This window comes from Balaenoptera physalus (genome assembly GCF_965194825.1).
Source record: "Balaenoptera physalus genome assembly, chromosome: X".
Classification (NCBI taxonomy): Eukaryota; Metazoa; Chordata; class Mammalia; order Artiodactyla; family Balaenopteridae; genus Balaenoptera; species Balaenoptera physalus.
In genome coordinates, this window is record NC_138903.1 from 103783457 (window position 1) to 103808739 (window position 25283).

The window sequence follows — 25283 nt, forward strand, 5'->3', positions numbered from 1 at the left end:
GTTGACCAGAGTTGTGTGGGTTTATCTCTGGGCTTTCTATCCTGTTCCATTGATCTATATCTCTGTTTTTGTGCCAGTACCATATTATCTTGATTACTGTAGCTTTGTAGTATAGTCTGAAGTCAGGGAGTCTGATTCCTCCAGCTCCGTTTTTTTCCCTCAAGACTGCTTTGGCTATTTGGGGTATTTTGTGTCTCCATACAAATTTAAAGATTTTTTCTCCTAGTACTGTAAAAAATGCCATTGGTAATTTGATAGGGATTGCATTGAATCTGTAGATTGCTTTGGGTAGTATAGTCATTTTCATAATATTGATTCTTCCAATCCAAGAACATGGTATATCTCTCCATCTGTTTGTATCATCTTTAATTTCTTTCATCACTGTCTTATAGTTTTCTGCATATAGGTCTTTTGTCTCCCAAGGTAGGTTTATTCCTAGGTATTTTATTCTTTTCGTTGCAATGGAAATTGGGAGTATTTCCTTAATTTCTCTTTCACATTTTTCATCATTAGTGTATAGGAATGCAAGAGATTTCTGTGCATTAATTTTGTATCCTGCTACTTTAGCAAATTCATTGATTAGCTCTAGTAGTTTTTTGGTGGCATCTTTAGGATTCTCTATGTATAGTATCATGTAATCTGCAAACAGTGACAGTCTTACTTCTTTTCCAATTTGGATTCCTTTTATTTCTTTTTCTTCTCTGATTGCTGTGGCTAGGACTTCCAAAACTATGTTGAATAATAGTGGTGAGAGTGGACATCCTTGTCTTGTTCCTGATCTTAGAGGAAATACTTTCAGTTTTTCACCACTGAGAATTATGTTTGCTGTGGGTTTCTCATATATGGCCTTTATTATGTTGAGGTAGGTTCCCTCTATGCCCACTTTCTGGAGAGTTTTTATCAAAATGGGTGTTGAATTTTGTCAAAAGCTTTCTCTGCATCTATTGAGATGATCATATGGTTTTTATTCTTCAATTTGTTAATATGGTGTATCACATTGATTGATTTGTGTATATTGAAGAATCCTTGCATCCCTGGGATAAATTCTACTTGATCATGGTGTATGATCCTTTTACTGTGTTGTTGGATTCTGTTTGCTAGTATTCTGTTGAGGATTTTTGCATCTATATTCATCAGTGATACTGGTCTGTAATTTTCTTCTTCTGTAGTATCTTTGTCTGGTTATGGTATCAGGGGGATGGTGGCCTCATAGAATGAGTTTGGGAGTGTTCCTTCCTCTGCAATTGTTTGGAAGAGTTTGAGAGGATGGGTGTTATCTCTTCTCTAAATGTTTGATAGAATTCACCTGTGAAGCCATCTGGTCCTGGACTTTTGTTTGTTGGAAGATTTTTAATCACAGTTTCAATTTCATTACTTGTGATTGGTCTGTTCATATTTTCTGTTTCTTCCTGGTTCAGTCTTGGAAGGTTATACCTTCCAAGAATTTGTCCATTTCTAAGAATTTGTCCATTTCTTCCAGGTTGTCCATTTTACTGGCATAGAGTTGCTTGTAGTAGTCTCTTAGGATGCTTTGTATTTCTGCGGTGTCTGTTGTAACTTCTCCTTTTTCATTTCCAATTTTATTGATTTGAGTCCTCTCCCTCTTTTTCTTGATGAGTCTGGCTAATGGTTTATCAATTTTGTTTATCTTCTCCAAGAACCAGCTTTTAGTTTTATTGATCTTTGCTCTTGTTTTCTTTGTTTCTATTTCATTTATTTCTGCTCTGATCTTTATGATTTCTTTCCTTCTACTAACTTTGGGTTTTGTTTGTTCTTCTTTCTCTAGTTCCTTTAGGTGTAAGGCTAGATTGTTTATTTGAGATTTTTCTTGTTTCTTGAGGTAGGCTTGTATAGCTATAATCTTCCCTCTTAGAACTGCTTTTGCTGAATCTCATAGGTTTTGGATCGTCGTGTTTTTGTTGTCATTTCTCTCTAGGTATTTTTTGATTTCCTCTTTGATTTCTTCAGTGATCTCTTGGTTATTTAGTAACGTATTCTTTAGCCTCCATCTGTTTGTGATTTTTACGTTTTTTTCCCCCTGTAATTGATTTCTAATCTCATAGCATTGTGGTCAGAAAAGATGCTTGATATGATTTCAATGTTCTTAATTTACTGAGGCTTGATTTGTGACTCAAGATGTGTCTATCCTGGAGAATGTTCCATGTGCCCTTGAGAAGAAAGTGTAATCTGCTGTTTTTGGATGGAATGTCCTATATATATCAATTAAATCTATCTGGTCTATTGTGTCATTTAAGCTTGTGTTTCCTTATTAATTTTCTGTTTGGATGATCTGTCCATTCGTGTAAGTGAGGTGTTAAAATCCCCTGCTATTATTGTGTTACTGTCGATTTCCTCTTTTAGAGCCGTTAGCAGTTGCGTTATGTATTGAAGTGCTCCTATGTTGGGTGAATATATATTTATAATTGTTATATCTTCTTCTTGGATTGATCCCTTGATCATTATGTAGTGTCCTTCCTTGTCTCTTATAACATTCTTTATTTTAAAGTCTATTTTATCTGATATGATTATTGCTACTCCATCTTTTTTTTGATTTCCATTTGCATGGAATATCTTTTTCCATCCCCTCACTTTCAGTCTGTATGTGTCCCTAGGTCTGAAGTGAGTCTCTTGTAGACAGCATATATATGGGTCTTGGTTTTGTATCCATTCGGTGAGCCTGTGTGTTTTGGTTGGAGCATTTAATCCATTCATGTTAAAGGTGATTATCGATATGTATGTTCCTATTACCATTTTCTTAATTGTTATCGGTTTGTTTTTGTAGGTCCTTTTCTTCTCTTGTGTTTCCCACTAGAGAAGTTCCTTTAGCATTTGTTGTAGAGCTGGTTTGGTGGTGCTGAATTCTCTTAGCTTTTGCTTGTCTGTAAAGCTTTTGATTTCTCCATCGAATCTGAATGAGATCCTTGCCGGGTAGAGTAATTTTGGTTGTAGGTTCTTCCCTTTCATCACTTTAAGTATATCATGACACTCCCTTCTGGCTTGTAGAGTTTCTGCTGAGAAATCAGCTCTTAACCTTATGGGAGTTCCCTTGTATGTTATTTGTCATTTTTCCCTTGCTGCTTTCAATAATTTTTCTTTGGCTTTAATTTTTGCCAATTTGATTACTATGTGTCTGGGCGTGTTTCTCCTTGGGTTTATCCTGTATGGGATTCTCTGTGCTTCCTGCACTTGGGTGGCTATTTCCTTTCCCATGTTAGGGAAGTTTTTGACTATAATCTCTTCAAATATTTTCTCTGGTCCTTTCTCTCTCTCTTCTCCTTCTGGGACCCCTATAATGCGAATGTTGTTGCGTTTAATGTTGTCCCAGAGGTCTCTTAGGCTGTCTTCATTTCTTGTCATTCTTTTTTCTTTATTCTGTTCTGCAGCAGTGAATTCTACCGTGCTGTCTTCCAGGTCACTTATCCGTTCTTCTGCCTCAGTTATTCTGCTATTGATTCCTTCTAGTGTAGTTTTCATTTCAGTTATTGTATTTTTCATCTCTGTTTGTTCTTTAATTCTTCTAAGTCTTTGTTAAACATTTCTTGAATCTTCTTGATCTTTGCCTCCATTCTTTTTCCGAGGTCCTGGGTCATCTTCACTATCATTATTCTGAATTATTTTTCTAGAAGGTTGCCTATCTCCACTTCATTTAGTTGTTTTTCTTGGGTTTTATCTTGTTCCTTCATCTGGTACAAAGTTCTCTGCCTTTTCATTTTGTCTCTCTTTCTGTGAATGTGGTTTTCCTTCCATAGGCTTCAGAATTGTAGTTCTTCTTGATTCTGCTGTCTGCCCTCTCAGTATTTGTAAAGCTAGAAACTGAAGAAATGCATTTCACTGGTTTATCACCACCTAGACCAGTGAACACTGAAAAATGAAAGTGTCTCCTGAAACCAGTCATTTCTACAGACTGCTAAGTGAAAAGGATAGAAGCATATTCTTTGGACTGTTACAGCCTATTACATTATCATAACCAGTGATGATGAAAGAGTGAATCACGAAATCCAATTTTGACAATAACCGCTGCACTAGATTGAACAAAAAAATAAAATATAAAACAGTGAATTCAACCAAGCAAGCCATTGCACATCACCAATATGTAGTAAACTCAAAGGGTATGCTGAGCAGTCACTAGTAAAATACACAAATGAGGCACAGGAGGGACCAATGCTAACAAGCCCCTGTAACTTTCAAAATAGAGAAAAATATACATATTTGACCTATGAAACTTCCGTTCCAATATGGAAATTATAATTTAGGCTTAAGAAGTGTCTCAAATCCCTCTCTTACCCCATTTCCTGGCCTCCCCCCTTATGCAACTGGCAGGGTAGAAATGGCAAGGATATTAACATAATGAACAATATAAGGAATAAAAGACAAAGCAGTTCCCCATAGGGAAGAGCCTATTCACAACACAGTCTAACACATGCATAGGGTTAGGGACAGGGGGTGTGGCTTCTGCAGCTGTAAGGGCTCACTGATGGGGATCATTAACCACTATCTTCCCTGTATTCTCTGGTACAGTTAGAAAGGCTGGAGGGTTTTATTTAAACAAAATAATATGGTCTTATAAAAGGGAGCTGTGTTTTGCTACCACTGGACTTGAATTTTGCCATTGGGACACAGAAATATAGTGTATAAGTCCCTATGGGCTAGTTGGAAATACAGGTCATAAAAGCCTCTAGGATCTTGAATCCTAAAGGAAAGACTGGCTCAGAAGACACAGAGAAGAATCAGCCATCCAGGGAAACAGACACTAACAGTTAAAGGAATCAGTCCCAGAACAATGAAAAATCGGTAGCAAAAGATAGGATTCTGTATTAACTAATCACGCAACAGCCAAGACTAAACCTAACTCGCCATCTTTTTTAATCCTAAATTTAGAATTAATTATGGCTTCCTTATTGCTTTCATCATCTCACCGTCCATGACTCCTTATTTTTGTGGAGGTAGACTCCACTTTCAAGGTCCCCTCAACCCCAGCCCCACCTTGTTTATTCAACCCTATTTCCCATTATAAGCCATCCCAGAGTTGCACATATCTGGAAAACACAGACCCCTTTACCCAGAATTGCCATGGGAGTTACAGCTTTTTTAAAAAAAATTATTATTTATAGTTTCTATGGATTCAAGAGAATCCAGACGGAAGTGTTACACAGAAACAATTTTGGGGAGGGAGGTCAAGGGGAAAGGGAAATTAGCAGAAGTTTCCCTTGTCCCCAAATATCTTTTCCTACAGTGCCTACTCTCCATCCAATAAACTTTCTCTCCAACCCTTGTGCCTACCTCTCCTCTCCTCTCCTCTCTCTCTCTCTGTCTCTCTGTCTCTCTCATTGTTTGCTCTGTACTACTGCCAGAAATTCCAGCAATTACAGGTTCATTTTATCATTTAAGCTAAATAGAAGTTTGCTGAAATTGTACCAAGTACAATTGCCGGGATGAGGTGGCTATCAGTTTTTCACACCTTGGTGTGAATGAGTTCAGTCAAGTTTCTTCAAATAGCAGAGAGCTGCTGCCCTCAGGGAATGGGGAAGGCTGGTAGTGAGAGGGAGCCTGCTGGAATCCTGGCAACCTGGGGTGGGGTGTTATTGAAGGAAGTTGGCAGGGGGCCTTCCTGGATAGAGAAACTTGACTAGAGATAGAGAAAGAGAAGCTGAGATAGAGAAAGGTGCAGAAAGGGTCACAGGAGAACAACCAAGCTCAACTTCCAGTACCACTGTGTCTTCCAGCCCAGAATCCACCATGCCTTTCCGGACCCCTTGCTCCCAGGCCCTGGAGCCCAAGCTAGTACTGCCCATGGGCTAGATCAGCTCCTTAAGTAGGTTAAATACAATACGTGGGGCAGTGCCAGAAACCTCACCATCATATATATGATGTATCATGTCCAAACAAATAATCTATAAATAAACCTTTAGAATTCATGGCATTGAATTGATAGGTTGGGAACTCCTTGTATTTTTCAACATATAACTCCTCCCCCCCAGTACACACACCCTCAGCAGGTGGTCTCTTCTATTTTGGAGATGCTGTTTTTTTCTGTCGCTATCCGTTCAATTCATAAAACATTTCCTTTGCCTGGATTGTGGCTGTTCCTCTGTTCTTAAGTTCCAAATCAAGCTCTACCTTTTTTTAAAACAAACAAACAAACAAAAAAAACTGTTAGTCTTTTATTTATTTATTTGTTTATTTATTTATTTATTTTCATGTGCGCTGCATGCGGGATCTTAGTTCCCCAACCAGGGATCGAACCTGTGCCCCTTACAATGGAAGTGCGGAGCCCTAACCACTGGACCGCCAGGGAAGTCGCAAGCTCTACCTTTCTGAAGCCTAATTGGATTCTCCAACCAAATGCCCCCTTTTCTAAACTCTTGCAGGACTCACCTCAGCCTCCGAAATAAAGACTGAAAGCTAACTTTCTACAGGCAGAGAACATTCATTCATCCCCCCAAACAATTAATAAGCACCTACTTTTGTTGTGTTTAGGCTGGAAGTTCAAACCTGAGTAAGCCCAGCTCTCCACAACCCTAAAGGTGGCCACAGCCCAGGGAGTATCAAATACAGTCACAATACGATGTGAGATGCACGACAGTGGAGGTGACAAGAATGCACATGGAGCGCCCTAACTGGGCAGGGAATGGGGCAAGTTCCACAGAGGTGACACCTGAGCTGAGTTTTTAAGAATAAGCAGGGGTGGGTCAGGCAGTCAAGTGACACAGAGGGAATGGTGAGGAGAGAGGGAGGCAAACTAGTTAAGGGATAATTGCAATTATGACAACATAAAGTCTTAAACTATAGTAGTAGGAAGGGACATTCAAAAAAATTTTTAGGAGATAGAACAGATAGGACTTACTGACAGAGATGACGATAATGGCTAATATTTGTTGATCAATTGCCATGTGCTAAGTAGTGTTATAAATGCTTTACTCAGTAAACCACTTAACTTATCTTTACTATGACCTTATAATGTAGGTCCTATTAATATCCCCATTTTACAGAATAGAAAAGTAAGGAATAGGAAAATCAAGTGCCACGAGGTATACAACGAGTAAACACTGGGACTGGAATTCGACTCCAGGCAGCCAAGCTCCAAAGACCACCACTAAGCCCTCTACACACTATCTCTAAATGTAGGGTTGTTGGGGAGAAGGGGAGCCCAGGACTGAGAGAGAAAACGGTCAGGAAGGGGCTTGAATACATTGTCTGTTGCCTTTATTAATTATTTCTGCTCCTTGTTCCTAAAGTCAAAAGCAAATTTCTCTGTTCATTTTCTCCCTATATATTCTAGTATTTTCTTCAGTGGTACTGGTAATCCAACAGGTACCTAGTCTTGACCTCAGCCTGTTCTCATTTTTTGCACTTGGAACATTCAGCCTATTCCTGAAATGATTTACCTTCATGGCTTATCTCCCCTATTAGGCTGACAGCATCCAAGGCCAAAAACACATCTTATTCACCTTTGATGAACAGCATCCAGTACCTAATATGTACTCAAAGACTAATTGGCTTGAACACAGAATAGGAATGATTCTTAAAGTTTCCTATTCCTCAGTCATCTGTAAATTGCCTTCATTTGTCATCTCACTCCTACATTTATTATTTGATTTTTCTTTAAATCAACCCTTTAAAAATTTACATTTATCTTAAAAGGAAAACGTTATACTTATTACTGCAAATGGAAAACTGCTATAACGTACTGCAATGAAAAGGCAACTATGAAAACAGACACAACTCCTAAAACAAGAAATGTTTACTTGTACACAAACTAACACCATCCTATTCCTCACGTAGTACCTCACACGCACTGTGGGGTAAGGTGGGGTTTTCTTCTATTGAAGTGAAATTCACATACCATAAAATTAACAATTTTATACTGAACAATTCAGTGGCAATTAGCGCATTCCGAACGGTGGGCAACCACAACTTCTGTCTTGTCCCAAAATATTTCATCATCCCAAAATAAAAATCCGTATCCATTAAGCAGCTGCTCCTTATCTTCCCCTGGTCCGCAGCCACTGGCAACCACCAATATGCATTCTGTCTCAATGGATTTATCTATTTTGATATTTCACATAAATGGAATCATACATTATGTGATCCTTTGTGCCAAACTTCTTTCACGGAGCATAATGTTTTGGAGGTTCATCCATAATGTATACAGTATCAGTACTTCATTTCTATTTATGGCTAAATATTACATTGTATGTATATACCACAATTTGTGTATCCATTCATCCATCGATGGACATTTGAGCTGTTTCCATCTTTTGGCTCTTGTGAATAGCTGTGAACACGCATGTACATATATTTGTTTGACTACTTGTTTTCCTTTCTCTTGGGTGTATACCTGGGAGTGGAATTTCTGGGTCATATGGTAATTCTATGTTTAACTTTTTGAGGAACTTCTGGCATAGGTTTTGTAGAGCACAGTCTTTTTGTGTTTCAAAATAACATGTGGGATTAAAAGATTTCACACCAGAATGTGCGTCTCCAAACCTATGACAGGTAAGGAAAGAGGTGCATTCTTATCGTGCTTATGAAAATACAAATTTCAAATAATTTTCATCATATTTGTGTGCTAGTTGTTTTCTTTGCAGTTGGTCCTTTTACATCAGTAGCAGATGGTTCAGGCAATTACTAAATTAGGTCTTCATATCTGAAGATACATGACTGATTTCATCAAAATCATGCCCAAGTATGAGCATTTCCTTCACAGTCTAGCACCTTTACATTTTAGAAATACCATTTTATCTCCTGATCCATGTTAGTTCAAGAACAAAATAGAAAAAAAAAAGAAAACCAACAAAATATACAGCACAGGCTTGATTCCAGTTCACAATTACATATCCTACAAATATTCTGTAGATTTAAAAATTACCATTCTCCGCATGTAAAGTTTTGCTCTCTCCTTGAAAAGACTGCAGCCATGCATTGTCGAGTATGCCTGAGCACTGCACTACTAATGCAGTTGGTCTGGATGAGATGTTGTTACCTGCCCTAGTCTTGACTTCAGCAATAATATTCATGAAATCGCAAGTGTAATACACCAGGCTTTTTTTTTTCCCCTAATAAACGTTAAAACAAACAACAAACCTATTCAAATTGAAAGTGTAAGTCTGTGTACTGCCTGGAGTCTTTACACTGCCAGTAGCACGCACACCATACTTCAGAAAACACTGCTCTGACAGGAGCTATTTTTCAAAACTGCACATGCTATACTCACATATTTTGTTTGCCAAACAAACAGGAAGTTACCATCTTGTCTGCAAACTGACAAAGAACAAATGTACAACTCAACACAAAGAAATTCAAAACTAAAGGAGTTTTTAATAAATCTGAAGACTTACACCTGTTGACTTCCCAAGAGAAAGGTGAAGTATCTTTGGCAGGCATCTCCTAGAATCCAAGCTGTGAGGACAAGTGCTTCCGGAAGGACTCACAGTCACTTGCACTTTGCAACATCTTCCACTGGGAGATGCACTCACCCTGTGATTTGACAGAATACTTTGTATTCAAAGAGCACCCACCTCTAATTTAAATAGAATGCTACATTTCTTCCTGTAGTCAACCGTGTCATGCCCTAGAATATACTACACCCGCTGACACACTATCTACTGGCCAACAAGAGAGAATAATTTTTAAACAAATCATTTCCTTTTTTCAACATAGAGCTTATCATAGAGAATCTTTATTCTTATGCTAAGGTGAAAGCATTTAACCAATTTTTTCAAATGCAGGTATCCGTGGATATATACAAAAACAGAATATACCTTAAAAGTGGCATAAAAAGTAGAATTTTCCATCTTGAAGACTTTCACTGCCACTGACTACTCACATATAACTGGAGGGGGGGTTTCAATTAAAAACAAAACGAACAAAAATCTGTCTTCCAGCCAAATATTTTGAAAATAAGTCTAAGACACAATAAAATAATTTAACAATATAGGAGTAAATGTAAAGATTAAATATGATCATGTATGTAAAGTGCCTAGCGCAAGGCTCATTTGTGTCACAGCAATTTAACAAATGGCAGTTTAGGTCCTTCAAGATCAGGTGGCTCTCTTTGCTCCTTGGAACTAAACCACAAATCCTCAGGCCACAATTAAATTGTAAATGTCAGGGTGCCCATAATCCTGTTGTTCCCCTATTTTAGCACGCAGCACATTCTACCTCATCTAATAATTACACGTAGTTATATCTGTTTTATCAGGTTGTAAGCACCCCTGAAGGCTCCTTAAAGCTCTTAAAAGAAAATGCAACTAAAAATTAAAAACATGGAAGAGAAAACCATTTCATAAATGCCAATAATATCACTTTACTTTTGTATGATGCCCTACTAATTACAAAGCACTTTCATGTCCTTGATTTCATTAATTTATGATCTTTTATTATCTTTGCCTCACCAAGAAGGAAATTGAGACCCAGGGAGGTCAAGTGATAGCTTGTTAAAGGCAAAGCTGGGATTAGAAATGGAGTTTATAAAGGCGAATAGGAAGAAAAAGGGATAAGAGTAACTAACAGCAAAGGTGGGGGGACGTGCAAAGAGAGGAGAGACAAATACACAGATATACAGAGGCTCAGCGGGAAGAACATTTCCCCAAAAGATATGTGAAATGTGTGGTCTTAATTTTTTCAACTACAGACACAATAGTATCATCTCTTAAAAATCACATTGCAAGTGATACATGGTGCCTCATAGGGACCTTTAACTGGTTGCATCTGTCTAGGCCTAATCAGGAGAGAAACCAAACAGTAATTTGAACTAGGAGTTTCACAAAAAGAATTATTAGCTTTGACAGGGGATTTGAATAACAGGGAACTGGAGTGATGAGCAACTGGCTAATGCTAAGCAAAGAGAATTCTAAAAAATACAGGAATGTCAGATGTCAGGAACAACTACTACCCCTAGGGCTGAGATAAAGCACCCAAGTAAGAGATCCCTCCCCCAAGGCTAAAGGTCCAAGGAAGTGCCCCCGACCCAGGGCCAAGATCCAGACCTTATTTGGAGAGGGCATAGCTCACAGAAGGGCAGAGAAGTTGCTGTGGTCCTCATCTTTGGAATTTCTGGAAAACTGAGCCAGCTTTGAAATTTTCCAGAAATTTCAAAGATGAGCCTATCATTTGGAACATACCTCTGGGAAGTGTCTTACCAGAAGCACTCTTCCACAACACTGTCTAAGGCGGCGCCAGGAAAAGCTACTGACAATTGGGTGAAGAAACTGAGCACTAGAGAAGATGCCTGAGTTGCCTGAACAGTCTGCTGAGCAAGCCCACAGGAAGCTTGAAGCAAATCCCTCTCCTCGTGGTATGCCTTTCCAGAACCTTCTACTAACAAAACTTCACTGCCAAGTGGTAAAGGAAACAAATATTTAAAAGCCTCAAATCCATGTCCACAGAGCAGGCAAAAAGGGTGAATTTGAACCTGAGGGTCAACAAATCAATAACTAGCACATTGGTTAACTGAGAAATACTGTCTGTAAGTAAGAGCCAAATTACAGCACAGCTGGGTACAATAATTGTTTTCCCAAGTCCACATTCTGGACAAATTTGCTAGAATAAGAATTATGTAGTTGTGTTGCTTTGATTCTATTACTTCATACTATATATAAGACATATGGATGTATACCAACTCATATCCACTTATGAGGTTATAATTAGGAAAATGTGCCTTCACAAAATTTTGAAGGCAAAGAGTATTAGATTTTACCTATGTAATCTATCCTGCCAGGGTACTGGAGAAGAGAACCTTAAAAGACCATGTAGAATAGAGAGGTCAAATCACCTCTCCATCCAGAAGCCAGGCTGGACAACGATACACAATGAATGTGTGGCATGAAAGGCAATATGCTGTAGCTATGGAATCATTCCTAAAATAACAATTTTACATGTTAAAGTGGTCTTTATCGTCAAAGTGCTTTCATAGCAGCTAACTCATTTTAGACTTGTAAGTTCACATAGCTAATTGCCGTTGCTCTTCCTCAACAGAGACCTACCTACAGGGTCTAAAGTTCACTTAGCTATTTGGCCAAACAAATGCATCAAACAGGTTCTTTGAGGCTAGAACCAATCCCTATCAGAGAATCCCAACTTATCACTGGGAATTATGGGTGGTGTTCTGCTGCAACCTTCTCTCTTCTTCTAATCTCCTAAAAATGCTACAAAATAAACTTAATTTCAATTTACTTTGATTAAATGTATATTTGAGGAATCTTGCAACCTGCAGAGATTCCATTATCACTGGCTAGAGATGAGTATAAAAGTAAAGCTATATTCACTTCAATAGTGTTCAGGGGAGCGTTTTCTCATGCTTTTTGGGTTTTGTGGGCCAGTGAAATATCAAAAACATCCTGGGGTCCTACAAAGGGTAGCCAACTTTATTTTGCAAAGTAGGAATATTTTCAAAGGCAACTATTAATCCATGACCTCTTATCCGCAGTTTCAAAATCCAAACAATTGGAAATCAAATGTTTCTTTTTTTTCTGCCTGTAACTCAACTCATTTGGCAGCAAAATCTGAACTGACCTGAACTCATCTGGCAGTAAAGCCTGACCTGAACAAACGTGAGGCTATACACACGCTTTTTCTATCTCAGTATAAATATGCTAATATGTATAAATACATTTCACTGCAGAAATATTACTCTGATTACAGGGTGTCAATTCAGCTCCTACTGGGGCTGTTATGTAATATAGGAGACATGCGCTCTATTACCTGTCTAAAAAACAAAAAGAACCTAAATTCTGAAACACATCTTGCCTTAAGGCTTTCATATAATAGGGGTACACGACCTCTCATTACTATCATTTCATTAAAGAAAGGGCAAATGGACATTTTAACAACCAAAAAGTAACAGACAATCTCAGAATACAGGATGGTTCTTTATAATCAATAAATTCAACTTTCTGGGAGAAAAACATCACAAAATTGTTGTTTTTCTTATTTCACTTCAGACCTGTGACAATACCCACAACAAACCAGCTTCCATGTGCTAACTAGCATCTGGGACCCACCACCGGCGAAGACATTCTACTCAGGTGGCTCCATGCTCAAAAGATGGTCTTTGGAATCTTTTTGTAGTCTGGGGCAGGACTGTCATTCTGGGACAGGACCAAGTTAAGCCATTCCGTGACTGCTGTAGGCCATAGATAAATGATATTTATGCAGCGAAAGAACCAGTGGTCATGTAGAATCCATCCAACAGAATTTTTAAATGTTTTTTCATAGGGGCAGGACAGGAATAAAGACGCGGACGTAGAGAATGGACTTGAGGATACGGGGAGGGGGAAGGGTAAGCTGGGACAAAGTGAGAGAGTGGCATGGACTTATATATACTACCAAATGTAAAACAGATAGCTAGTGGGAAGCAGCCACATAGCACAGGGAGATCAGCTCGGTGCTTCGTGACCACCTAGACGGGTGGGATAGGGAGGGTGGGAGGGAGACGCAAGAGGGAGGGGATATGGTGATATATGTATATGTATAGCTGATTCACTTTGTTATACAGCAGAAACTAACACACCATTGTAAAGCAATTATACTCCAATAAAGATGTTAAAAAAGAAAAAAAAATGTTTTTTTCCCCTTAAACTGCCTCTAGTGAACAGATCAGAAGGTGCCTGCATCTCTGGTCCAAATCTAACTGAAAAGGTTCTTTGATTTTTAAGGAACTAAGGTAACTGAATGAACATGTATATACAAAAATAAATCTAGAAAAATCTAAATATATATCCTCATTGTGAGAACACTACGCAAGCTGGGAGGAAAACCCACTAGTAAATCATCTTGTTGCATAAGAATCTTATGGCTTTTGTAGATTGCTTCTTTCTGAGCACCACCTATTCCCTGAACAGTTTGATGTACTAAAAATACTAGAGTACTCAAACATGTCAAATTTAATCCCAGTAGATGCTACTGAATCAAGTGTCCTACAGTTTAAGAGAGATCATTTAATCTCTCCTACAAGGGCCACCATCTGCACCTATAGACAGGACAATAAGTTGTTCAGTTCGACAACATTTAATGAGTCTCTACTTTGCGTAAGTCACTGGGTTAGATGCAGGAAATGGAAGGCTAGATAGGAAAATAACATTTTCATCATGGACTTCATAGTCTAGTCGGGAGAGACTATTTAAAAAGTAATTGTTACACAATGTGCTAAGTGATCTGATAGATGTGCAATCAAACAGAGTGGGATGGAATATCCTATAATTCAGCTGGAGGCGGGGAGCAGAGTTAAGAGATCCAGCAAAAACAAACGCACAGAGGGTCTGAATAAACTTAGAGAGGTCTTAATCACAGAAAAGACTATTGCATTTCCTCTTGCGTATTGTATTGCCTCTTTACAGTCATCCTCATATGTATTTCAAAGCATAAATAACTCTATACTGTAAATTAGGGGAAAGGAAATCAAAGATAAAGATGAGAATAAATCTTTGATGAGAATAAAACTGATGGTCATGAAATATCAAATACTCTTTTTGCCCCCCATCGTTTGGCGCCTATGCCTGGCTGGTGCTCTGAGCACATGCTTAATTACCTGTTGGGAATCCAACACCATCACAGCAATACAAAAGAATGTGGCATATCTAACAAAGGAAAAATAATGCAGTACAGCAACAGCACAGGTTATAAAAATGAGAAGTGGCAAAAAATGGGGTTAGAAAGATAGTTTGGGTGTCCAATATGAAGGGCTTTCTATGCCATGCTAAGGAAATCAGACTTTCTGAACTCATGTCTTTAACCTTAAATAACCAGGAAGAGGTTACTACATAATAGGTTTTAAAATTATCTCCATTCAAAAATGGCTATTATGAGAAAGAAGTAGTGATTCTATAAGTTATCTGAAAAATCATCTAATTCCCAACTTCCTCATTTTCTGTCATCATACTTCTACAATATCATTAAGTGATAATCAAATCAGAAATAATAATTAATTAGTAAGCTAATTAATATTAATCTGAAGAGCTCAAGTTGACAAGCAAAAATACCATAAAATATAATGAAGAAAATGTGGATGCTGACTGCATGAAAACACTATTTATTTATAAGAATAACAACAACAAAAAGTATGTGAGATAATTAAACATCCAATAGAAGGGTAGTAATCATTAAAAATTTTGTTTGTGAGAAAAAAAGTGACAACAACTGAACAGTCAAAATAAAGAGAAAGTTCATGAACTTCCCCTTACTGAACAGTTTCGTCAGAAAGCCCTAAGTGGCGTCAAGCAAAGTAGGCATCCTCTGGTGAGGGCAGGGGAGGGAGGGCATGGTGAAGGCCCTTTATGGGGCTGCAGAGGATGAGGAAGCAACATCAAGGATGGCCTGGCGTGGCCAGTTGAACCCCAAACAAACTGACGACGGTATTCATGCTGGGGGACAGCAGCCACAGCCAGACTGGGATCGTTGGAGGCCAACATCCGGGGAGGGCGAGGGCAGGGTGCATCAACAGGATACGGGCTGCATATGGCACTGGCCAAATAATGGGAGAGACACATTTCTTTTCTTTTCTTTTTTTTTTCATTTTTTTGGCCAAGCCGGGTAGCTTGTGGGATCTTAGTTCCCCGACTAGGGATTGAACCCGGGCCCTCGGTGGTGAAAGCACTGAGTCTTAATCACTGGACCGCCAGGGAATTCCCCAGGAGACACGTTTCTTAATATTAGAGATTGAGGGGTGAAAACATGGAAAGGCAGAAAGTTAGAATGAGCTCTGTGGTGTTGTATTAGAATTTGAGGGTAAATCAACTACACTCCAATAAAAATTTTTTTAAAAAAAGGAATTTTAGGTATTGAGGGGAATTCATAGTTTTCAACATATTGAAATATAGATGTAAATGTATATGTGTGTATGTGTGAAGAGGGTGTGGAGAAAAGGGAACCCTTGTACACTGTCGGTGGGAATGTAAATTGGTGCAGCCACTATGGAGAGCAGTATGGAGGTTCCTTAAAAAACTAAAAATAGAACTACCATACAACCCAGCAATCCCACTCCAGGGCATATAACCAGAAAGGATGAAAACTCTAATTCGAAAAGATACATGCACCCCAATGTTCATCACAGCACTATCTATAATAGCCAAGACATGGAAACAAAGTGTCCATCAACAGGAGATTGGATTAAGAAGACATGGCATATTTATACAATGGAATATTACTCAGCCATAAAAAAGAATGAAATATTACCATTTGCAGCAATGTGAATTGACCTAGAGATTATCATACTAAGTGAAGTCAGACAGAGAAAGACAAATATTATATAACATATATGTGGAATCTAAAAAATAACACAGAATCAGACTCACAGACATAGAAAACAAACTTAGGCTTACCAAAGGGGAAAGGAAGGGCGGGAGGGATAAATCAGGAGTATGGAATTAACAGATACAAACTACTATACATAAAATAGATAAGCAACAAGGATTTACTGTATAGCACAGGGAACTATAGTCAATGTCTTATAATAACCTATAATGGAAAATAATCTGAAAAATATATATATTTATAACTGAATCACTTTGCTGTACACCTGAAACTAACACAATACTGTAAATCAACTATACTTCAAGTAAAAAAAAAAAGTTTGATGAGGAACAAGATATTTATAGAGTCTCAAGGTACTCCCACTACCTGCCCAGAAACACCATTCATTAGAAGGGAGAGAAAAAGTAATTTTACAGTGGAGAAGCCTGACAGACAGCAGCTTAATCAAGTTAACATCACCAATATGGGACAAATTAAAATCACATGTCACCTGATAGGCTGCAATGAGAATACAGTTTCACTTCTGTGCAATTCCTGCTAAAGAAGGAAAACCTGAATAGAATCATGGCAAACCATTAGGACTAAGCCAAACTGAAGGACATTTTACAAAATAGTTGGCCTTTAGTCCTCAAAAGTGTCAAGGTCATGAAAGTCAAGGAAAGACTGAGGAAGTGTTCCATATGAAGAAAACTGAAGCGATATTACAATTAAATGCAATGCATGATTCTGAACTGGAACTTTTTGCTATCAAGAACATTTTGGGGATAATTGGAAATATCTGAATGGGCCTTGATTAGAATGTGGTAATGGATTAATGTTAATTTCCTGATTTTGATGGTTGAATTGAGGTTATATAGGAGAATGTTCTCATTTATAGGAGTTATACACTAGAGAATTTGGGGCTAATGGGCATTGTGTCAGCAAGTTACTCTAAAATGGTTCAAGAAAAAGAAGAGTTCTGTGTACTGATATGATAGTTTTTCTGTAAATTTGAGATTGTTTCAAAATAAAAAGTATTACAAATTGGGAAATGCCAATATAAATTTTGGTACATGCATACACTAAAATAATACCTATAATGAGGTTGATGATAACAACTTTAAGGGGAAATATTTTAGTGCTTATTATGTTCCAGATAGCATTTTATAAGCATATCACGTTGAGTGATGATGAAAAGGAATGAGGACACAGAATGATACTCTTGATATATTATGTGAAAAATACAAAAACAAAATAATATCTATAATATGAGCCTATTTTTATAAAAATAATACATACACATTTTATATAAATATAGACCAATATATTAACCGAGTAGTTAAATAACTGAATGATATAAATTTTCTTTTCATAAAAGTACTTTCTAAGTTCTAAAAATAATGAGATATATTAACTTTGCAATACTATTTATTTTAAATTGTACCATTTAGAACAATATATAGTAGTAATATGGGGAAATGTTAAAACTGCATTATTAGAGAAAAACATGATATAAAAATATGTATAAGGTATGAGTCTAATTTTACTCTATTTAAAAAAAGGGAGGAAAAAATGGCTGAGTGAAATATAGCTAAATGTTAAGAGTAGTTAAATCTGAATAATGACATTAGAAATTATTTTTTATTTATACATTTTTGTATTTTCTAAATTTTCTACTATACGTAGATTAACTTTATTTAAAAAATGTTATTTTCTTCATTAGGTGATTATTAAGTAGATTATTAACAATATGGAAAGTGTTAATGGCATCACTTTGTAAAATACAAAATTGTACATACATGATGACCATGTAAAATGTATGCATGGAAAAACAGTTGAAAGGATGTACGCCAACACAATAACTGGTTTACCTTAGATAAGGTGAAATAATGTGTGATTTATTTTCTTTTCTGCATTTTCCAAAACTTCTGTAATTTTCATATACATATATGTATACATATTATTTCATCTGTAATGTGTAAAAATTCTCTTAATAAGGGAAGGAAGGGAATTCCCTGGTGGTCCAGTGGTTAGGACGTGGTGCTTTCACTGCTGAGGGCCCAGGTTCAATCCCTTGTCAGGGAACTAAATCCTGCAAGCTGCGTGGCGTGGCCAAATAAATAAATAAAATATATTTTTTAAAGAAAAGGGAAGGAAAGCACATGAGGGGCACTGGAATAAGAATTTGTGATAAATGTTTTAGAAAATAATTCTTAAAACTGAAAAAGAGCCATTATCTTAACACTCTCAGAAGGCAAACACACAGCATGGTAGTGTAGACATGGATACTGAGTGTGGTGAGCAAGACAATGGCCTAATCCCCAGAACACTGCCTAATCCCCAAGACCCGTGAATATGTTACTTGACATGGCAAAAAAGACTTTGCAGATGTGATTAAACTGAGGGCTATGAAATGGGGGGATTATACTGGATTATTCAAGTAGGCTCAATATAATCATAAGCATTCTTAAAATTGGAAGAAGGAAGCAGAAGAGGTCCAAGTGATGAGATGTGAAATGAACTCAACCCACTGTTGCTGGCTTTGAAGATGGAGGAAGAGAGCAAAGGAGTGCAGGCGGCCTCTGAAAGCTGAGAAAGGTAAGGAAGCAGATTCTCCCTTAAAGACTCCAAAAGGAACGCAGTCCTGCCTATACCTTGAGTTTAGCCCCATGACCTCCAGAGCTGCAAGATAATAAATCTGTGTTGTTTTAAGCACTGAGATTCTGGTTATTTGTTACAGCAGCAAGAGGAAACTAATACCTGGGACTATAGACAGCTGGAAAGAAATTGATGGTTTTAGCAATCTGTTTTAGGGGAAACAAAATGACTGAGGCAGGAGAATGAGTTGAAATTGAATTAACAACGTTGTTAACAGCCAAGAGCTGTGTCTGGATGCAGACGTGTCATTAAATATATGTTTATGGCCAAATACTACACTAGAATAGCGCTCATAGTAACGTTTAGGACACTGACTGGGTTACGTTTCGATCTATTTTTATCTACCTCCCTACTTGCCACTGATTATTAGATTAAGACTTATTCCCTTATTGTAATTAATGTAAGCATTAATTCCCTTATTAATACTTATCCATCTCACAGAAAAGAAACTACTTGAACTATTTAGCCAAAAGTGCTTTACACATATAAATAATGATAGACTATATACCAATTTAACTGTAAATACAAAATTTATGCACCATACAATACCGAAAATCTGACAGAAAACGTTTAATTATAGAAACTACTTTTTTTGCTTTAAATGTGCAAAATGTAGGTTTCTGAGGTAAAAATGACACTTCATGTCAGAAAACCTGGGTACTCGTGTCTTGGCTCTTTCCCTTGCTATGCGAACTTGGAAAAGTTCTCTCACCTTTGCATATCAGATTCCCTTTCGTTTTATATTTAAGAGGGTTGTACAACATCTCTACAATCTTTTTCTATCTCTAAAGAAATGCAGTCTCTTTTTTGTGGAGCCACAACTATTCTTAGAAAAACAAATAGCCTTAACTCTGTTTTCAACTCCTTTCAAAAATCCACTTGACCTGCTGGAGGGTCTACCTTCCAGGGAGAACAAAGTAATTCAAGCATATCATCTCATTAATTTTCAAGACAGGAGAAAGAAAGTATTTCTGTTTGGAAAAAAAGGAGAAAGAAAAAGAAAGAAATTGATAGCATATTAAATAAATTGCCACTGTTATGTTGGCAGAGCCAGGACCAGAAAACAGCGTTTTTCAAACTCAGGACTGCACTCTGCCTTTTCAACAGAAGGGTCTATCAGGTAATGAACTACCCTTAAAGGAAATGGGTAGGAGTATGGGATCAAAAGCTAATATTTATGTACTTTCCCCTTCATGCCACACGGTCAACGGATAAATGTAATGTGAAGGGGCAGACTGTAGGGTCTGGAGATCAAATAGCTATTCTCTCCCTAGAGGCCTTATTGGTTTTAGCACTGCCTCAGGGAACCTAGAGAGAAAAGTATGTTCTAGCCAGCTCTGGACAATGGCTGATCTCAGACTAGTTCAGGCGAAGTTACATAATACTCTTTTCAATAATGTGCCAGGAAAAATAAAGGACACTGTCTATATCTAGGCACAGCTCCTGTCAAAAACAAGTTTAATTCAAATTCACTCTGCTGCCTCTGTTATTTTGTTTCCCGAAAAGCAGATTGCTAACATCACCAGAGGATTTCTTTCTAGCTATCTGGAGCTCGTATCTATGTCAGCTATGCCATGTTGTGCTGATAAAGGAAAATGTCTCCACCTTTGGAAGAATTTATTTCATTATCTACCCAGTAAGGGTAGGAAGTAAGGGAGGAGGACACGTTCCCTTTCCCTCAGTGGCATATTAAGGCCTTGGGCTCTCAGAGGAGACCCATAATAGGGCTGCCTGAGGGTCACAAAGCTTGGGATTGCCATAGCTAAAACCCAAAGGCAGGCACAGAAACTACAATCCAAAGGAAGAGTAGAGCTTCCTTCCAGGAAAAAGAAAAGGTATTACTCTTTTTCTATTCATTTTAATCTAAAATGAAGCAATGGCAGAAAGAAAAGTATTAGGAGATAGGAAGTCAAAATATCACACAACACTGATAACCGAAAGGAAAACTTTGTTGTCTGACTGTATATTTTTAAAAAGCATCCACATCGCTAAGGCTCTGAATTATTTCATGGGTCCATGTTCCTAGTCCCATGTAACCCATGACCCAACTGTGGTTCAGGAGCCTTTGGAAATTTTACATAATCTTTCAACACTTCCCATGCAACTGCATTTGTTGGGAAGATGAAAAGGGGGAAAAACTGAAGGATTGGAAAAGGAGAGAAGAGAAAACTTTTTAAAGAAAAACTTACTTTTATCAGTTTCCAGGTTCCCAATTCATTTATAGCACTTAACCTACTAATAGTATGCACTTCCAAAATACAGCAGAAATGCCTTGGCCTTAGGGTCAACATCATGGGTAGTAGGTAAAAAGTCCTAAGGGAGTTCACAACCCAGGGAAGGAGACAGACAGGCATATGGTTAAATGCACAGACTCTGAGCTGAACTTCCTGGGTGTGAGCCCTGCATCCATGCTTATTAGCTATGTGACCCTGGACAACTTACTTAAATTTTTCTGTGCCTCGATATATTCATTTGTAGAATGAGAATAATGATAGTACCTTCTTCATGGGGTTATTATGAGAATAAGATAAATTTGGAATAAGGAATATAGAATATATGTGTGTGTGTGTGTGTGTGTGTGTGTGTGTGTATAAAAGAGTTCGAACCTGGCACAAAGTAAATGCTATATGTGTCAGCTATTATAATGACTATTCAAATACAACTAGCGCTACTATTGGGACTTTGATCACCACTACCACCACCATTGAAATAAGAGTTGATACCATGGGAGCCATAAGAAAAGAATACCTAATTCTGTTTGGAAGAGGAATGGGGTACATGTCAGTGAAAGTATCACAGAGGAGTTAATAATACCTTTGCTGGGTCTTGAAGGATAAACAGGAGTTGGTTACGCCAACAACCAGGGAGAAGGCGTACCAGCAAGAGGGATGGAAACAGGAAGAAACATATCATCTCCCAATTTTGAGGGAGGGCAACACGTGCTCTAGGCAGGAGATGAGGCTAGGCAGGCAGAGAGGAGCCGCACGAAAGGCCTTGCCACACTGCGAGCCAGTGAAGAAATCTACACAAGGAAGCGATATGAACATACATCTTTACATTCCAGAAAGATCATTATGGCTGTAACGGGAGGGATGGACTGGAGAGGGAGAAGGAGGTGGGAGGTAAAAGAGGTTTAAGACTGGAGGCCAAAAATCAGTTTAGAAGGATATTATAAAGATCTAGGTGACAAACTATGTGGGTCTGAAATAAGAAGGGGTAATAAGAATAAAGCAGCAGAGGGAGTGGATTGGAGAAATAATTAGGAAAGAGAAAGGGGACTTGGTGACTGACTGAATATGGGGAATGAGAAAGAAAGAAGAGTCCTGGATGATGGCCGACTTTCTGAGTGAATGGCAGTGTCTCTAAGCAAGGCCAAGACCACAGATGAGGAAGCAGGTTCTGGGGACAGAGATGAGACAGGTTTGGACCCATCGTGTTTACAATACCAGGCAATCTTCATGTTGAATAAACACTTGTATTTATGAGTTTCAAAATATTAACAGTGCTTTCAGTACAGTAGAATTATACTTTTCCATATTTTTCCAAATACTTCACAGTGAGCATAAATTACACAATTGGGTAAGGAAAACTTTAAGATGAATACATGAGTGTCTAAATTTAAATAACAAATAGCTAATAGCCTCTGATCCTGCCACCCCCAACTTACCGCTAAATATCTAACAGACACAAAAAGTGAGAAAATACAGCACAGGTATGGAAACAGACCTAGCAAAGGTGCTGTTCCCTTCCACTGTCCACCCCTGATACCTCTCTTGTGTTCATATCAAGTCAGAAATTACAAATATTGCTATATACTGGGAAGCCTGTGTGCCAGACTGTGGATACATGGTATATTCATTTCTTATTACTGCTGTGACAAATAACTACAATCTTAACAGCTTTAAACAACACAAATTGACTATCTTAATGTTTTGGAGGTCAGAAGTCTAGAATCAAGGTATTGGCAGGGCTTGAGGGGAGAATTTGTTTCTTTGTCTTTTCCAGCTTCTAGAGGCCACCTGCATTCTATGGCTCATGACACCTTCCTCCATCTTCTAACAGCATGGCTCCAAACTCTCCTTCCATCATCACATCTCCCTTTTCTGACTCTGAATCCACCTGCATCCCTTTTATGAGGACCCTTGTGATTACACTGGGCTCTCCTGGATAATCCAGGATAATTTCCCCACCTCAAGGTCCTTAACTTGATCACATCTGCAAAGTCTGTTTTTGCCACATACAGTATCAGTCACAGGTTCTGTGGACTAATATGCAGACATCTTTGGAGGGCCACTATTAAGTCTACCACAGGTAGTATTTGCCAGATTTCTTCACTATAAAGGTACTATTTTTTCCTTTCCTTTGGAAAGCAAATCATTAAGCCCACACTCAAGGGGGGAGATAGATGAAGTTCCATCTGTTGAATGGGGGAAATATATACATACAAACACACACATTCGTACATATATAAAATTCGGAATTGTTCTGCAAGGAAGAATTGTCTCTTCTCCCTCATCTATTTATTTCAGTCATTTATTTCTATCAGTATTGGCTCATGGGTAAAACTCTGAGGAAGGGGTTGGATTAGTACCCAAGAGCACATAAAGGGGCAATGGTCAATTCATTCAGTAGGCAAATACCTACTGAGCAACTAATATGTACAAGACATGGTGGTAGGTGCTAAAATTAAAGTACACACTGCTATATTTAAAATAGATAACCAACAAGGACCTACTACATAGCACAGGAAACAGTGCTCAATATTCTGTAATAATCTAAATGGGAAAAGAATTTGAAAAAGAAAAGATACATGTATATGTACAACTGAATCACTTTGCTGTACACCTGAAACTAACCCAACATTGTTAACCAGCTCCACTCCAATATAAAATAAAAATTAAAAAAATAAAATAAAATAAACAAGGTCAGGAATCTTGGCTGGGGAAAAAGATAATCAAGACAGACAAGATCCCTGACTTCCTAGAGCTTCTATTTTAGCAAAAAGGGATAGATAATAAACAAAGAAGGAAAATACCTAATAGTGGTAGTGACGAGTCATGCAGAGAATGAAACTGGGGGGGGGGGGTGTGACACTAAACAAGTGACCACTTTAGAGTGGGTAGTCAAAGAAAACCTTTAAGTGGACATTTAAGTGGCGATCTGAAAAGAAGAACCAGCCACACAAAGACCATGGGGAAGAACGTTTCAGACAAAGGGAACAGCCAGTACAAAGGCCATTCAAGGAATCTTTCTTCCTTTGAGAATAAACAAACAGAAAAACAACTAGCATGGGAGCAATGAAAATGTATTGAAAAACAAGGAAAAGGAGATTTGTCATTATAAAGACTCAGAGAAAGAGCAGAACTCTGCAAATGCTTTCATATAGGAGTCAGAAAACAATGTTGAAAGCCTTTGGCACATTCAGGAGAATGAGAAAACATGGCCTCAGTAAAGCAGGAAGAGGAAGCCAAATAAGATAACATGATCAGATGAGGAAAGCAATAAATTGTATTAGCCAACTACCAGGAAACTAAACCAGAGTAACAACCAAAATGTATATCAGAGGGAGTAAAGAGAGAGTCTGATACAGTATAAAATAAATTCATTAAGTAAAAGGAAAAAAGATAACAAATATTAAAGTGAGGAGAGAAAATATGATAGATATGGAAGACACTAAAACAAATAACACCCCAAAAGTGGATCCAACCTAAATATTTAAGAAATCATTTTTTACCGTGAAAGAGTTTATACTTTGCAGCTATTATATCTACTACAAGTTTTTATTAACATGTGAAAATGTTCATGATACAACTAAGAAAAACAGCAGGATACAGACATGATATACAGTATAATAAAACAGTAAGTGCTTCCATTTATTGAGAATTTACCATGTGCCAGGAATGTGACTACCTTACAAAATTTTATTTTATTCTCAGAACAATCCCAAACAATGATACTCTTTTATTTTATAGATGAGGAAACAGACTCAGAGAGGTTAAGAAACTTTCCAAAGTTCACACAGCTAGCAAGAAGCAAAGCTTGATCTGAACCTGTATTTGGAAGACTTCAAAGCCTCTGCTCTTAAGTACAACACTAGAATCATATCATGTTCAATAATTACAACTTCAGTTACATTTCAAAATGCACCAAAAGACTAGAGTGAAAATGCATTAAGGGGTTAACAGAGTTACTTTCAGTGATTATTTTCTCTGTATATAATTTGTTATTTTTAAGTGTTCTATAATAAATATGCATTACTTGTAAAGTCAAAACAAATGAACAAACTGGTAGAGAGAGGAATACAGCACTTTTTAGTTGGGGACTCATGAAAAAGATTTAAATGTTAAATAGATAGAAATGTTAAGGTCTTCACATATAGTTTGGGATTCAACTAATGG

The 25283-nt window shown here is 37.7% G+C and overlaps 1 protein-coding gene across 15 annotated transcripts in view; it reads right to left on the reverse strand.

The window, feature by feature from the left end:
* KLHL13 (kelch like family member 13) overlaps positions 1 to 25283 on the reverse strand; it is a 384258-nt gene that overhangs the window by 80660 nt on the left and 278315 nt on the right. For 2 of the 15 annotated variants that reach the window (XM_082445523.1, XM_082445522.1), the window contains exon 2: positions 5988 to 6117. The exons of 12 other annotated variants lie outside the window; for them this stretch is intronic. The gene's annotated coding sequence lies outside the window, so the exon portion shown is untranslated. Of the gene's footprint in view, positions 1 to 5987; positions 6118 to 9338; positions 9478 to 25283 lie in introns of all 15 variants that reach the window. One more of the 15 variants, XM_082445524.1, reaches the window with a different exon arrangement.